The sequence below is a fragment of the Lathamus discolor genome, chromosome 5, assembly GCF_037157495.1.
Source record: "Lathamus discolor isolate bLatDis1 chromosome 5, bLatDis1.hap1, whole genome shotgun sequence".
NCBI classification, from domain to species: domain Eukaryota; kingdom Metazoa; phylum Chordata; class Aves; order Psittaciformes; family Psittacidae; genus Lathamus; species Lathamus discolor.
Genome location: NC_088888.1, coordinates 44,329,226 through 44,342,172, shown reverse-complemented (window position 1 = coordinate 44,342,172; position 12,947 = coordinate 44,329,226). Strand labels below are relative to the sequence as shown.

General features: G+C 37.7%; 1 long non-coding RNA gene across 3 annotated transcripts; it reads left to right on the top strand.

The window, feature by feature from the left end:
• Positions 1–1,889: 1,889 nt before the first annotated feature.
• On the top strand, positions 1,890–12,759 carry LOC136014306 (uncharacterized). Of its 3 annotated transcripts, none has more exons than XR_010612620.1 (4): positions 1,890–1,947; positions 7,662–7,764; positions 11,792–12,014; positions 12,685–12,759. It is a non-coding gene; the product is annotated as an uncharacterized LOC136014306 (long non-coding RNA). The 3 variants fall into 3 exon arrangements; XR_010612619.1 differs by having other exon boundaries at positions 1,896–1,947; positions 7,675–7,764; XR_010612621.1 differs by lacking the exons at positions 11,792–12,014; positions 12,685–12,759 and adding an exon at positions 9,092–9,250 and having other exon boundaries at positions 1,896–1,947; positions 7,675–7,764.
• The last annotated feature ends 188 nt before the right edge of the window (positions 12,760–12,947 follow it).

Sequence of the window (12,947 nt, the reverse complement as noted above, 5' to 3'; positions counted from 1 at the left end):
TAACCCTTGACTGAGTTTCCCAAGTTGCTTTAGTATCGTTTTCACTTCTGCACTTTCAGGAGAAATGTGTCATTATAGCCCAGCAGCAAAGAGGATTTTCTAATAGGTTTTACCCCTACACAGCTCCATGAGGAAACACAGGTCTGCACTGCAGAAGCCAATGTAAGGAAAGGATGAGATGGAGGTCAAGTACAGATTAATTATACTGGTACAGTAAATATTATTAAAGTGTTTCATATTTTGGTTAAAACTTTCCTCTGAACTGAAACTTTGCATTTCAATTTCAAGCCACAGAAAATGACTTTTGTAATCTATTTGAAAGCCATTAAGTAGAGGAATAAACTTTGGAGGTCAGGTCAGTGCAACAAAAGCAGAAAAAAAAATTTGTTTTGTACTTCAAACTTGTCACTGAAAATGGATCGTTTCCCATTCAAGAGAGTTCAAGTTTTAGAGGGTCTTTCTACATAAAATGCTATGTCTTAAAAAAATACATTCCAAATCTGAGTGAACATAGCAGTGATAAAAGTGAATGTTCAACGTAATACAGGCCAAAGTTAACTACTCATTTATTAGAAGCTTAGCAAATGTTCTATGGATACCCTGTGGTTATCATTATCACTGCATTCCTACATCCTCCTTTAACTCATCTGCCCACCCTACTGAATGGTCAGTGATAAAGTCTGTGAAACAGGTTAACTATGAAGACCAGTGCTATTTTCAGAGGAAATTCTGGAACTGTTTCTGCAGAGATCCAAAGGCTCTCTCTCCTTGTGAGCCACTTCACCCATTACATTTATGGCCATTAAAATTTTTATTTCCTATACTGTTTTTTTAAAAATATACATTTATGTACTTGTTCTATTTAGTATTAGTGCTCTTGATGTTAGGCTTCTTACTGCAGGATACTCATTTTAGAAAATCATTGGGAAGACATTGCTGCCATCAAGTATGGGCATGAGATAGTTTCCTAGGCAAGACTCAGCTGTCTGATGGGTCCCTAACAGTGATCTTCAGTTCCTGTGGAGTTTGGCTGCTTCTCACTGTAACTCCCCCGAGCCACCCATGACATCCAGACATTCCCTCTGACGCACTGTCTACAACATCTGCTAGCTTCTCATGCTGCTGCTTGCGATGTCTGGCAGCTTCTCCCATCATGTCTGATAGATTTTTGTTCTGCTGTCCTGGGTTCAGCAGTAGCAGTCATTTTTCTCCTTCTTAGCAGCTGGTGCAGTGCTGTGTTTTTGACTTTCAGCCTGGGAATAACACTGATAACACCGATGTTTTTAGTTGTTGCTCAGTAATTTTTACTCTGACCAAGGACTTTGTGAGTCTCATGCTCTGCCAGGGAGGAGGGGAAGCTGGGAGGAAGCAGAGACAGGACACCTGACTCAAACTAGCCAAAGAGGTATTCTATACCACAGCACGTCATGCCCAATATATAAACTGGGGGCAGTTACCCAGAAGGGTTAGATCACTGCTCGGGTAGGGCTGGGTATCGGTTGGCAGATGGTGAGCAGTTGTATTTTCTTCCCTTGTTATTTCCCTTATCATTATTACTGGTGGTAGCAGCAGTGATTTGTGTTATACCTCAGTTACTGGACTGTTCTTATCCCAACCCGTGGGAGTTGCATTCTTTTGATTCTCCTCCCCATCCCTCCAGGAGCAGGCAGAGGAAGTGGGGGAGTAAGCAAGCAGCTGTGTGGTTCTGGGTTGCCTGCTGGGCTTAAACCATGTCACCTGCTCACTTAGCCCAGCCTTAGGCCAGGTCCTGCAGTCCCAAGACCCTGCAGCAGACTGCCTGGCCAGCTGCCGTCCATCAGCATGCTCACTGGCCACCTGAGGGCTCATCAAAGGTGTTTTCTGCAGGCAATCTTTCCAAACTTGGCTTTGGAAAACTGGTTCTCACACCTAGTTCCTAGAGATGCAGAAGGAGGATGAAAAGGACAAGTAAGATTAATTGTACCTAATCTTTCTTCTCACTATTAGCTGCTCATGTTGCTTTTCTGTTTAACTCAGTATCTATTCTTCTTTATTCAGAAGTGAGGAAATGTTGTCAACTTCTGTTTTGTATTATCAGTCTCGAAATCGTTCCAGGTTGTCCAGCTAGTTACACTTGAACACCTCTAGCAAGATACTCCTCTGAAGATTGGATAGGGTTGCTGTGAAACCTGGGGGCCTTTTTCTTCAAAATCTACAGTCTCAGCAAGATGTTCAAACACCTAGCTTTAAAAGAGGATGTCACAGAAAAATATTTCTGTTTCCTTTTATTTTTGTACTTGTTATTCCCCTTTTGGTATTTTCCCCTAAGATGATTCTGCATTATTTTCCCACACCTCATTAAACTGTTTCTAAAGCTTTATTTTGCTTCATGAGCAAACTCAAAGTTGCAAGTTCTCAAAGCTGCTTTTCAGAAACCCCTGCTCTTCAGCTTTTCTTTTTTTGCTTATGGCTTGTGAGTTTATTGACACCTTTATAGAGTTTAAAAGAAAATAGATCCAGTGCCATACTCTAAAACTTGAGACAGGCATAGTTAGTTTTGTATCAGTGCAACTTGTTTCTTATCTCTTGAAATCTGAGCTTCTCTCTGGAAAAAATTCCGCATCCACCCTGTGATGGAAAGATTTGCCAGAAATTAATGGTTATTTGATATATGTTTCTTTTCTTTATTCTATGTACTCTGCAGGATCATTTGTAGTCACTGTATATCTCCACAACAGCTTTTACAAAATAGGATAGAATATTTTAGGGTTTTTAAACTCTATTCTTCGATGTATCAGTGACATTTAGGCTTGGTTCATACACAAGATATGCTAAATTTATAGTTCAGAAAATTATCTGCTATTCTAGATACAAATAGGAATCATTTTACCCATCTCTAGCTTCTTACCTTAGCTATCTCTTCTTTTCTCCCACGTATAGCACACTCATTGCTAGACAAAGCTAAGCTACTTTAACTCTTTTATACTGAGGAAAAAAACATTTTAGTTAGGCCAAGAGTATAGGTAGCATTTTCCTTCATCTTCTTGTAATAGACAGTGTTAATGTGCTCAGCTCTTTCCAAGAGTGATTCCTCCCCTGTTCCCCAGAAATATTTACAAATATGCCACCCTAAAGAATTTCACAGTTGTGTGAGCCAGAGAAGGGAAGTGATGCTTATGATTAATACCTCCTTATGTGCCTGTAAAATAAACAGTAATCAAAACTTCTCAAAAGGTTACATGGGCCAGTGTAGGAAGTACTACTATGGGTAGACATACAGAAGACACTGACATGTCTTTATTATGTATATACCATCTTTTGAGTTATTTTGGGAAAGCTCACACCAAAATCTCATTTCTCTCTACCATGGGACAAAAAAAAGACCTCATTACTTTTGGAAAAAAGAATATTCTTTTCTAGTTTTTTGTCAACCAAAGCAGAAAGGTAATAAATACAGCACAGCAATGCTCTTAAGTAGTGATGTTCCTTGTCAAGGCTGCACTGATATGTTGCAACTGTCTGTAAAGTCTCCATCACCTCAACACGAATGCACCTGGGACTTCTGACCCTTTGTCACAGAGCTATGCCGAAGGGCCGGGCTTTGGATAGTCAAACTGGTTGATCTGATTTACTATTTTGTGGAGAGGCATAAAAGTCCTAAATCTCCATGCTTCTGTCTGTTTGCCCTCTTTAATGAGGCGAAGCTTCTCACAGCAAGAATCATTTCACCATCCTTTTTTCTGTGAAGAGTCCAGTGCACTGTGTATGTTAGAAAGACTGTAACACACCAGCCACTTAGAGGTATTATCTCCTCTTTTGTTGCTTAGTAATCTTGTAGAGCAATCAACACTCTGAAGATTAATGTCCGAAATTTAAATTCTTCTCAGCACTTTCACTCTGGACAGGTCCTGGTGCTGTTAGACTCTCCTTTTGCAAGTTTCTAGATTATCACCTCTTCAGGCTCTATACAATTACTTTATTTGTTTAACTTGTTATAGAAAGGGGCATTTACACTGATTTCAGTCCAGGAACAAACTGTTCTATAAACATCATTTCACATTTTCTTTTAACTTTCTGCCTCTTCCTTTATCTTTCTCAAGTATTTCTTTAAAAATAAGAGCTCACAAGCTCCCCAATGGTCTTTCAATGAAATCACAAGCCTTTTTTTTCTGCCAGAAGTCTGCTGCTGAGGCACAAGTTAAATAATGCCTTTTGTGGCGCAGGTGAAAAGAATACGAACTTGAAACAGAAGAGCAGAAAGACAGTAAAAACATCACTGTCTCTTTATATAAGGCAAAAGTAATAAAACCCAACAACAGACACCCAGTAAAACAATAATGATCATAGAATCATAGAATGGTTTGGGCAGCAAGGGACCTTAAAGATCATCTCGTTCCAGCCCCATTGCCATGGGCAGGGACACCTTCCACTAGACCAGGCTGCTCAAAGGCTTGTCCAGCCTGGCCCTAGACACTTCCAGGGATGGGGCATCCAGATATGCTATGGGTTTAAAACTTCACATACCCCTTAAAGACAGAAGTCTCTGCAAATCACAGGGTTTTTTTAATCAGACACCCAGTGACAAAATACCTATCTTAAAGATGGAGTATATTAACTCTCCAGTTGTAGATAAGTGTTCATTTCAGTCTGACAAAATAGGCATTGAGCTGGACAGCATGAACAGGTTCTGGTTTGTAGGTAATTTTCTCCATGCAACCCTGTATGGGTTGTGAACAAAAAAGGGTTATTTCATTGACTGTTAAAGAACTGTAGATGAACAATGAATACATAAAGTGTGGTCTTCTTTCTTTATAGCATGTTGATCTTTATATATTTATAATTAATAGTGATATATTTGTTCTTAAGAGTCTTTTGATTTTTATAGCCTCTGCAGAGTGAAATTTGTGGGTACTGTTCAGTTCTTGCGCAGACTAAAGAGAAGCTGGCATTTGTTAAACATCATCAGGAGCTATATCCAGCATTTAATTTTTCAAGTCCAAAATGTGTTCATGTCAATTTAGACTTATTTCATGGACTCATTCTTTTTTTGAATAGATCCATTAATACTGCATTTCCCTATTCTAATTACAGAAATCTGATTTCTATTCCTATTGAGTTGAACAGTAATTTTCCCGTCAGATTTAATGGTGCAGTACAAGAATACAGTTTCTCATCAGAATTAAGTCCCCTGATTCATCAGCTTTTATAAATTTATGTGGGTCAAGCATGGTAGGTGCATACAAGTTGCTGGAGTCACTTATTCTTTTTCCTAATTATGCTGTGTTTCTTTGTGTGCTACTGCCCAAGGTTGTTCATAATTTTTAATTGATAAAGGTTCTCTGCGACTACTTTGTAGCATCTTTTCAGGACCTGAGTTACTTTAGAAAAAAACACCCAAACATACATAATCATTGCATTTGCAGATAGTTAAAAAAATATCTCTCCAATATATGAATAACATATTTATGTGAATAAAATCTCCAATTGTGAGTAACATATAGAGAAGCATCAAATAATTTGCTGGTTGTCAGTGAACATATATTTTAAATGAGCTTAGTGGGAAACACATATTCCTTCAAACATTCAGATAGCTTAATGTTTGGTCTTGGCATACAACACTGTTAAATAAAGTCTACCACTGGCATTTTATCACTCTGCTGATATAAATGATTTTCACAGAATCTCTGAATTGAAATTACTAATATTAATTATATGTATAAATGTTCTTGATACTGTTTGTGACTGTGCATGATAAGAAACTCTTGTGTATCTATGAGTATTCTTAAAGTCTTCAGTCAGACAAAGTTGTCACATGTCTGCTTTCATAGACATTATTAACATGCTCTTCATGAACATTTTTCTCTAACTTAACAGAAGGCAGAGGAGGAGCAGGCAAAAAAGCCACACATCACACAGAAAACATGTATATACCTAAATGTATCTAAAATACACAATGGATTAAGCAATTTTCTGCAGGAATTCAGTATTAAGTAGCTAAAGGGTTTCTCTTCATAGAGAAAACAGTTGTCCAGGGAGTATGACATTATCAATATTGAAGAGATACAAACAGAACAGGTTTTGAGAAAGAAAGCCCTGATATTTCATGCTGATATCAACAATTAGAAAATTATAATTGGCATTGATCTGTCATTGTCAAGGTTAGGATAAAATCTCACAGGGAACAAATTTCTCCAGAGACGAAGAGGCACCTAGAAAAAGGAGGTCTGTCTTATGGAGCACCAGGTAGTGGGAACCTTCAGAGAAAGTTAAAGGGTGATCCAATATGATAGTTTCTGATCCAGTATGGGAATTCCAGCTTGAACTCTGATAGTGCAGTTACATGATAGGTTCATCTTAAGGAGGTCCTGGCCTTCCCCTTGGTATCCCCCAAAAGCCTTTGATTTCGTAGAGGATTGGACAAAATGAGTCTAGTATAATTTTTGAAATTCATTGAATAATTTATGCTTAAAGGGACCTCTGCATTTCATCTGCTCCAATTCCTTATTCCTACAAGTTACTCTGTAAGAACTTGCACTGTTACACGCTAGCTAGAGAGATGCTGAACTAAGTGCTACTGAGAATTCCTGTTTCTTTGAACCACTTTCCCTGTCACGCTCATGTAGTAGGTCACCTTTTCTTGAAGATACCATGCAGAAAGAACACGGGACTGAAATAGACCCGATATGTTAAGAATATTTCTTGTGTCCCTAAACTCAGAACTCTGTGAGCAAATTTCCTTCCAAGATTTTTGCCACTTGTAACTGAGTGCACTAGATAGAGGATTAGATTGATTTCAAACCCCGCATCCCTTGAACACCAGCTTGTAGCAAGGTGCAAGCTGGACTTTTTTATTAACACATCACTTTTTCATTCTGAGCTAATTAGTCTGTGCTTGCCCGTACCTATATACATGAGGTGCTGTCTGCAAACTCCTCAATATTAATGAATTTGCTTTGATGGGATTTCATTAGCAGCTGCTGCCCTTCAAACTGGAGCACTTGGAAATTGTGGCCATCAAAACAATACAAAACCACTCTTTCTCCACCAGCCTGTACTCCTAGTGCATCAGAGTAAAGCAAGTGCAATATAGAATCAAGTGCTATCACTGGTTTTATCCAATCAAACTCCTGCAGATATATTCCTTTGCTTCCATCTTTCTATGCCCCTTCTTGATTTATGGGGAACATAGTAAGGCTTTGACTGAAGCTGTACTTGCTGCAGAAATTACTATCTCAAGACCATATTCCCATACTCTCTGTATATATAGAACTCCAAAGAGATTCTAAGAATGCAAGCAAGACTGAAATATGCCCCTTCTTTTTGCCTCTTCTTCAGTGTACATAATTTTAAAACTTCAAATATATAATAAAAGAAATACTCCACTGTATTCTTTACTCAGAGTCTTTTGCTGGCCCCATAACATTGTTGTGATTTTCATGGCAGAGGATGTTTATCATTTTGATCTGATTATCCAGCTCCTTGTCTGTTCCATCAGGAAAGGAGGTGCAGACCAGCTGCCTGCAGCTGGGCTTTTGTCATCAATCTACATTGAAAACCTGTATTCCCAAACACAGCAACGCACTGAGAAATGCATGCACAAATGCAAATGAGGACTAAAAGCATGATGCACTGAATAATAGCTTAAACTACAGTTTATAATTTGCTGGCGTAAACTTGTGCAGTTTGTCTTTCTAGAGGAACTAAGAACCAAACATGCCTTTTAGACTGACGGGTGAAGAACTGTAGTGTTTTAGTGCCTTCTTGTGCTGACGCCTGGAAGTGCAGGTAAGTGGAATCTGAAGATAATTTCATTTTGCTCAAAGATAATAAAGGAACAAAATCCTGCCCCATCTTTCAGCTCGTTGCTAATAATGTCCAGTACCAAGCTAAAATTTTTCGGAGAAAAAGGTGTTTTTCTTCAGCAACAGGAAAACATTTTAACTTGGTCAGTGGCCACTGTAACAGCTGTGGCTCAAAAAAATCTTTTATACTAAAAGCTTCTGTCCTGAGAAGAGGTGTTGCCTGGGAAGGTGTGATGCTATGTGAATTGCTGTTCATCCTTCAGGCCCCACAAGTGTCTCTCTCAGACTGTATCTAGACAAAGTTAGTCACATTGAAAAGTCTCCCTGTGTTGCACTGAGGATATTCAGGTCATGCTGACCACCCACCTAGTTTTAGTTTTCAGCTAGGGACATTACACAATTTCATGAAGGGAAAGGGAGGGATTATGCCTAACACCACCTACACATACTACCTGTCGCTGCTACCAGAGCAAGAGCACAAAGCGACACGAGGGCAAAGTCCCTGTAGCTCCATCTTCCTTTTTACCTGTTTAGAGAAATGGAAAATCCAGAGAAGTCAGAGTTTTGCAGACTTGTCTTTTTATTGCAGTATGAGAGTAATTGTTCTTTTCCTCAAATGTCTACTTTCTGGGTCACAGTATCCAGTCAGGTTTCACTCCTGGCTGCATAAAAAGGCTCAAACATATAACCAAAAGACATAAGAAACAGAAGGCAAGCAGGATTACCAAATTCATTATTTTACTAAACAATTTTGAAATTTTCAGGATACACAGCAAAAATGTCACTGTTTGAGAACTGGTCACAGTCTGCAGAAGTTCTGTGCTGCTTCTCTGTCTTCTTATGGGATTTTCCATTTTCTGCTGAAGTTTGTTGCAGGGAGAAACGTTGTTAAGATAGCAGCCTCATACCTCAGAAAGGTATGTTATGTACTGCATGAAATATAATGGAAAATGGAATGGACTGAAAGTATAGAAAAGAAAATATATATTGAGTCTAGAAACATAGATCAAATGTAAGGTCTGCTAATCTATGAAATTTATTCTCAAAGAAAATCCCAGAGGAAATCCCCGTTCTTGAATCATTTTGAGTGCAGTGGCATTTTGAAAAGTAGCCTGGTAACACTGATATGTTGAAGATTGTTGTCACTCAGTTATTTCCACATTACAGGCCTAAATTCTCAAGTAAGATGCCCTCCATAGCTGTCAGACCTGAACACTCAACCTGAGAGCTAAGGTACAGGCTAGATTATTTCCACTTTATATATTGTCACCAGCAATACAGATTATCCCATGTGAATTATATGTCCACAGAGATACCTGTGACCCCTATGTGGCTTTGTACAGGGTGCATTGGAAATATTTCTTCTGCTGAGCCATAAGACTGAATGGATCCTACAATTCAACCTCCCTGCATCCAGCCCTCCAGGGCTGCCAGAAGTAAAACCCAGCAACACAGGGATGGTTGCTTGTGTGTGTGTTTGTTTGTTTGTGCATTTGCTTGTTTTCAGTTAGCCAAGAAAGCATCTTTTCATTAAAATTGGTAAAGAGGATGAACTGCAGTTCTGTGTGGTAAAATGAGAATATTTTTACAGAGCCACCAAAAATTGCTCTAAATTAAATATCCTGAAGTACAGAACAGGAAACTCTCATCTGTTCACAGAGGATAGACAAAAAGACTTAATACACATTTCCAGATCTAATTACTAATAAGTTCTTTACCAGTTTAGGGTACATTTCAGATGATGTGTTTTTAAAGAAACTACTTTTAAAGGCTGCACTTAATATTCATTGAGAATATTCTGTCACTAGTATTCCATCAGGCCTCCAGCAAGCTAATCTATTAAGGGCTCTTTGGAACAACAAAAAAACCCCAACAACCCATTTGGGTCACTGTGTGAAATGAAAATGTCATTACTGTGGGAGTGCCTTTGTCCAAATGTAGAAACACACTTCAGCCTGGAGCCAGCTTTCCATAGGTTATTTTATTTTGCAGTGAAATGGATAGAGGATATATCAGTCTTCTTAACAGAACGATTCTCTCTTGCTCCAAGTAAAGACATAGCTACCGGTAATGCACTTCACTACTAAAATTAGCATTTTCTCCAGTTTTGTTTTGGACCACAATAACATGTGGTTTCAAAAACTGGACTCAATCAATCACAGGATTATCTAGCTGCAATGGAAGAAGTTCATGTAGTTTTGATTCTCAACACATATTTAGACAATTTTCAGCTTAATAGCAAGAAGATAAATTCAGCACTTACTGTTTCAGATGCATCTCTATACAAGGTTCTAGAATAATTCAGAAGAGAAATAACACGTCTTCTGTTGTTTAGTATTGATCAAGATTAATCTTAGAAACGTCTACACTAACTTGTGTGTATACATACATACATATATATGTATGTATATATATTGGACTATTAACCAGACCTAGACATGAGGTGCTCTGTTAAATCTTAAATTCCAACCCAGCAGAGGGCAATAGAAGTATATGAGCGAAAGCCAATATGTTATCTAAAGCCAGAAATGTCCTACAGCATCATCTGAGTTGCTAATTACACAAAAAGAACAAGTAATATTTTCCCCCATGTGAGATAGAGGTGGGCTACAGAGAGGAAGGGAGGGCATTTGCACAAGAATAATAAGTAAGGTGTGGAAATTAGAGCAGAGTAAATCCTTCTGAAGCATAAGAGAAAGTCTTTGCAAGGACAGTTCAGCATCAGAGTACATTTCCTGACTGGAGGATCTCTATCATTGGAGGTCTCTAAGAACAGGTTAGACAGATGTCCATTAGGAATGAGTTAGGGATCTCTTTTGAGTGCAGCATGAACTAAGCAAGCTCTTGAGATCCTTTCCAGTTGTATCTCCTATGACTGATTCCAGGAATAAGTGGTTTCTTATATGTACCATAAACAGGTCTTGAATTATAAATATATTCTCAAAATTAGGATATAAAAAGCCCTTTTTAAAGTAACCTGTACCCATGGTTTTGGAAGATGGATGTTACTTAATAACTGTATGAACATTACATTATAGAAACATCCCTATACAAGTGAAGAATAGTACCTGTATCAGAAATGGCTGTTGATGTGTGTTCTCTTGAGTCAATAGGGTTAGATGTAAGTTTATGGTTACTTGTGGCTGACAAGCAATGATCTCTAATGAAAACAGAAAAGTACAGAACTAGAAGATGTATTAAAATTACTTTCATTTAAGGTCTTTTTATCCAATCCTTTTTCTGTAAAGTTAAAATTGCAGTTGATTGCTTGATAAAAATATTCAAAAGGACAGAAGAAAGAGAATTTTTTATTATTACTCTTTCTTTCAGTAAGACCATTGTGAACATTGCAGCCAGGATAATGTGTGAGATGTTGCTGATTTCATAAAAGTTTTCAATTTGGCTAATATATATCTACAATAAAACTCTACCTTCAGAACTGTAGTGCATCGGTTAATAATGCATATTACAATTCCCTCTGCAGACACAAAGTAATAAGCCAGAGTTCCTCCTCAATGTGTCAAAAATCTCACTAAATTTCTGGAGAAATGAGAATGTACATATTTTAAGAAATAACAAACTGAGGGGAAAAAAATGAAATAATATAGAATCATAGAATCATAGAATAGTTAGGGTTGGAAAGGACCTCAAGATCATCTAGTTCCAACCCCCCTGCCATGGACAAGGACACCTCACACTAAAATATAGTACAGTCATTCACAATAACCTCAAATAGCAGATTAACCTGACAGTAGCTATACCATGAAGAATGGATTGATCTTAAAGATCTTCTGGAAGCCTCACTATCAGACATCCAAAGCCAAAACCTAGCAAGTTGGAATGGTGAACAAAATACATATAGAACTGAATACTCTGTATTTTAATCATAAGGTGAGTTTACACTCTTGCAGCAGAATTAGAAGGAAGAGATGTAAAATATATTTTGCATTTACATCTGGGTAAAGCTGATTCTTTTATTTTGTTTCTTTTCTATTGCTTTTGATATTCAGAGACCACAAATGCAGGCATAGTAGCAAAAAAGGAGAAGGAGATTGGGTCTTGGAGTAAGAGGATCTGAACGAGTGGATAGAAGAAAGCAAAAAGAAAACAAAGAAAGCGAAAACAACAGGAGATGGGGAGAGAAGGAAAGTATTTGGTCTCCCTTTAATTCACACCACTCTAGAAGGTGTTCAAGCCCCTGAGGAAAACAGTAAAACAGATTCATTACAACAGGTATAACTTATTAATCTACTCTTGGAAATAAAATTGATTTTTCTTAAAGAGGAAGGAAAAGTGGTTTACAGAAACATATCTCCATGGAATAGAATTTACTCATGGAAATTGTTGCTGCAAGCTATTCTATTGGCAAATTGTGCAGGATAGAACACAAAAAAGATTCTTTTCAGCTTAGTCTAGTATAGATAACACTGTAATGGTTACCTGTGCCAATCATCGTAACACGAAGTATTTAAGAGTCATCAGCTAAATTTTTAAAGACAATTCTTCAGTGATATCATGCAACACAATTATACATAAGGTATATGTGTTGCACCTATCTGGAACATTCTTCTACCAAGGGAACTGAATACCAGGCTTAAAGGAACCTGGGAATAGTAGTGTCTTGTGACAGCTACAATTTGTGTATTCTGCTAGCGTCGCAGACCATTACTCTAAGCACAGTATTTACTCAAGAAAAATTTATTAAATAAATATTTATGTGTTTGCAGCATTCTCCTGACTTTCAGTTGACAGAAAAACAGGTTTAAAATATAAGCCTGTAAGTAGAGTTCAGGTATAGGAAAAGCTAACATAGAAATATAGAGGAATATACAACTCTACACATGACCAGGCAATGGTAACGTCCGTTTCTTAACAACGGTAATTTTCTTTCTGTAATAATAAGGACTTAATATCTGTAATCAGAACTGCAAGGAAAAGAGTGCACAATCCCAAAGTTGAAGTCTGTGTAAAAAAAAAAAAAAACCCAACAAAACAACAACCTGTTACAGTAGAGCTTCTTAAGAGTAAGTATTGATATTTTCAGTTATTTAAGTAAGTACAGTAAACCTGACACTGCTCAGCTATCTGACATAACTGGTGTTCATGTTAGGTCTCTTATTCCTTATACGTGTAAACCTTATGATCTAATCTAGTCTCTTGCGCTTG